Here is a 3,974-nt window from a genome sequence, read left to right on the forward strand (position 1 = left end):
ACATGTCTCCTGTAGGCTTTCAAGGAGCGAATGTAGGCAAAGTTCTCGGAATAGTGGCCAGCATGTCGTAGACTTGCCATGCATATCACAAGCATCATCACTGTTGTCGTTACCCCCGTGGTCAAGACAGCGGTTACTTCTGGGAAGGGAGCGGTGGGGTGGACACGAACTGATGGCTTTATCCATAAGAGAATACGGCTGTATGTAACACACGTTAAACTTGAGTTTGATAGGAGTACGTGGCTGAGGGTACCACATACGTTACTTGCCATATAACTTTCTGAACTTTGCTGTATGACTCAAATCGTTCATATATCAAAAGTTTTTTTTAAGTAAAAAGATGAATGATCTGTGGAACATTATGGAGAAATGTTTAAACTGTCTTGTGTATTGAATGCCTGTGAGAGGAAGGTGTTGTAGGAACAGATTTTTGGACAAATGCTTGATACCTCGCTAGCTGTTAGGTAACAGGAAGTTACAAGTTAACTGTTAGAGGGAAAAGCCAGGGAAAGTGAAAAGTGATTCTTTCCAGGAACATCTGAGATCCCAAAGCAGCAGGAAAATGCACAGAAATGCAATTTCTAGGAAGGCTATAAACACAGAGCTCCTGGAAATGCCAAAGAAATACTGTTAGTTGATGTAAGTATCCAAAAAATATGTTCCCTGCGAACACTATTATAGTAACCTGCAGAACAATCATTCACTTAAAAATATTTATTGAGCTTCAATTATGTGTATGTTATACATGTTTCCAGTTTGTTTTTGTTTTTTGTTTTTGCCTAAGGCAGACTTCAGCTATTATTTTAAAAAAAAAAAAAGAAGAAAAAGAAAGAAAAGTTTACAAGTATGTGTATCACAATAAAGGGTTTTGGGAGTTATGTTCCTAGAAAGATTACGCATCAGGAAGCAGGTAGCAACAGCCATCTACAAATGGCTTCAACAATTGGGGTTTCTTGCTCTCTTTCCTAAGGAGAAGTCTGAAGGTAAGCAGTCCTCGCGTGGATTCAACTGCTGGTAGCATCCATAAGACTCAGGCCCTTTCTGCCTCTCTGCTCTGCCGTCCCGTGTATGAGGAGTGCTTCCACTCAAGGCTGTGACATGGTGGCTTCTCAAAGGCAGAAAGCACGTTGGGTAGCAGACCTTGTGCTCATCTCCCGTTTGATTAGGGGAAAAACCTTTCCCAGAAACCCCTCCAGAGAACTTGTCGTCCATCTCAGCAACCAGAGCGGGGTGACGTGGACATTCCTAAACTGTTCATTGGCAGATGGAGTTGGGATGACCTTGACTGTTAGACCCGTGGCTAGTTTATCCCCGAGGCCTTGGGCATCCTCTTTTAGCATATTGCCCCTTGTATCTGCACAAAACTTGGGTTATGCTGGCAAGTAGGAAAGCCACAAAGAGGAACAAGGGTGACTCTTACCTAATTGGAAAGACAAAGGCAGAAGACAGAGAAGACACAGAACCACACAGCACCCCCATGGTTCTCCCCAGAAGGACATGCTGCTCGTGGCAGACAATGTTGTCGAACCCAGTAGATACCATCCACCTTTTCCTTGCCGAGGTACCAGGTTTGCTTGGTACTGAGCAGCAGAATGCTCTCCAGAGACTGGGCCTCTTTATGGTCTTGGGGTGACTCTTAATTGGTCTTCAGCCAGCATGGTAAATCCGTTCCCCTATTAGTGACCAGTATAGGAATGGAATGCGACATGAAGGGAAGTCTTCTGCGGAACCTCCAGAAAGGGATAGAAGGAAGGAGGCCCCCTCTCCAGTCCTGAAACTCTGCTGTGTGGGAAACTCTTTGCTGCAGTGATGCAGTGATCTCACAGCCGGAAGCATGAGGGCCGGTAGCTACCATAGGGAAAATGGGTCCCAGATGTTACTGTTAAGTTGCTAAATTAATCAACCCTTTTAACCACTCAGTCCCCAAACTTCTTGTAGTATGAGATAATAAATTTTCTTCTTTGTTTACGCCATTCTTGTTTGATTCTTTGTTACTTGCAGCCGCATCATCCTGATATACTCACACTGAAAAATGTAAGGCAAACAATTTAATGAGAGATTTTTTGAAATCTAGATAGATAAGAAGCCAACAAGAGCACATCTAGCTGCTTTAAACTGGTTCAAATCCACATGTTCAGAATAATCAGATCTCACAATACTGCAGGAAAAACTTTGACTAAGTATTTCCTATATGTAAGGTACTTTTCTGAGCCCTGTGATGAGGCAGCAATTGAGACACAAAATATAGGGACACAAAAAATATAAAATGCATAACCTTTAAATTCCAGGAGCTTATAATACATCTGGGGAGAAAGTTCAGTTGACAGTAAAAATTCTCAATTGTTCATCAGTTTTTAAAAAGTGGTTCCGTTAGTTCAAAGATGGTATCTATTATCAACCAAGTAATGAATTGTACCATCACACTATAATATATCAAATATCAGAATCCCTGACTACACAAAAATCTCTAGTTCCTAAAGAATATTAGACACATCTTTAATTTCATAAGATCAATCCTTCTTTTGAAATAGCAACTGACATCTGAATAGATTTACTTTACCCCTGAGCAAACTGAAAATTCATAGAGAAAGACATAATGTCCAATTTCCTACTTAGAGCGTTTTACCGCTCATGAATAATTGTGATAGACTTGGAATTGGTGGAGTCTAGATGAATGAGTCTTCACTGCATTTGCATTTGAGCATGGTGATTTCTCATTTGATAGTTTATCTTTAAATCTGTTGGTGAGAATAAAACAACAGCAGAGACGGTGGAGAACAAGTTGACCCGCTCACACTTGATGTAACACATTTTGGGATTTGTGGAGAGAGCGCCCCGGGCGAGCAGGATTCTAAGTGGTGGTAAGTGTGCATTTTGCTTTCCTGGGCACCCAGAGGGAGAGGAAGAGTGCTAGGCCTTGGCGGGAGGCAGCAATCCGGGTATAAAATACTTCGGCTCTGAATGTGTCCACCAGAGCATAAATTTACTAAAACCCCATTTTAGACCATAAGCAAATGCATCAATAAAGCAGCAGCTCCCACTAGCTAAGCCAGGTTTGTTTTGTGTTTTGTCACAGCATTTTTTTTTTTTTTAATGAAAATGTGAGTGCTTTAGCAACCCTGGCTTTAAAAGAAGTACCTCAAGCAGCAGCCCCGCGGTCGGCGGCCGTAGGGTGAGCGCGCTGCGAGAGGCAGGGCGGCCGGGTCGTCGTCTCCGTGAGACCATTTCGGAGCCTCTCACCGTGGCTGCACGCTGCATTTTCCTCTTCAGAAACCAGCAAGTGCCAACTTGGCCTGTACATAGGCATTCTCCATTAACAGAGGATGGTCATTTTGGCTGAATCCCAACTAAAAGAGTTTAACATTTTGTGGGTTTTGCTTATTATGTCATTTGTGGTGTCATTTAACAACTCTTTGAGTGACAGGCTTTTCTTCTGCTGACCCCCCCTTAAACATATTCCTCCATGCCAGCTTCACTTCTGGACCCTGTGATGTCAGACACTCCCCAGCAGGGCTCTCATTTGTTGCTATAGCTTCACTCCAGCCCACTGGAGTTCCACACACCCAGCTGCCTAGTGGAAACCTCCACGTCCAGTCTCAACAAATCTGTCCAAAACAGAGTTCACTGTCTTCTCACCCTCCTTCCACCAAACTTCCAGCCCTCCCTGCGTTCTCTTCTCCTCAGTGAATGGAACCACCATCTGCATTGAGGTCAAAATCACAAACATGGTGCCATATTGGAATCCCCTTTCTCCTCCACCTTCTCCACCCCATACATTCAATTCTACCTGAACCATCGAATGCTTCTGCCCATCTCCAGCGGAAACGCTTCAGTTCATGTCGCAGGTATCTCTCATCTGGATGTTATCTGGTATCCCATCGCTCTTTGCTTGAATAGTCCCCTAACTGGTTTTCCTGTCCCAATTCTCATATTTCAAATTATGTTTTCATTCTGCAGTTAAAGTCATCTTTCTA

General features: G+C 43.2%; 1 long non-coding RNA gene across 1 annotated transcript; it reads right to left on the reverse strand.

Moving 5' to 3' along the window:
- Positions 1 to 772: 772 nt before the first annotated feature.
- LOC116669203 lies at positions 773 to 3,765 on the reverse strand. Its single transcript, XR_004326552.1, has 2 exons — positions 3,139 to 3,765; positions 773 to 2,025 (listed from the first exon to the last, which is right to left on the reverse strand). It is a non-coding gene; the product is annotated as an uncharacterized LOC116669203 (long non-coding RNA).
- Between the last annotated feature and the right edge of the window lie 209 nt (positions 3,766 to 3,974).

The sequence above is a fragment of the Camelus ferus genome, chromosome 16 (genome assembly GCF_009834535.1).
Source record: "Camelus ferus isolate YT-003-E chromosome 16, BCGSAC_Cfer_1.0, whole genome shotgun sequence".
In the NCBI taxonomy this organism is placed as follows: Eukaryota; Metazoa; Chordata; class Mammalia; order Artiodactyla; family Camelidae; genus Camelus; species Camelus ferus.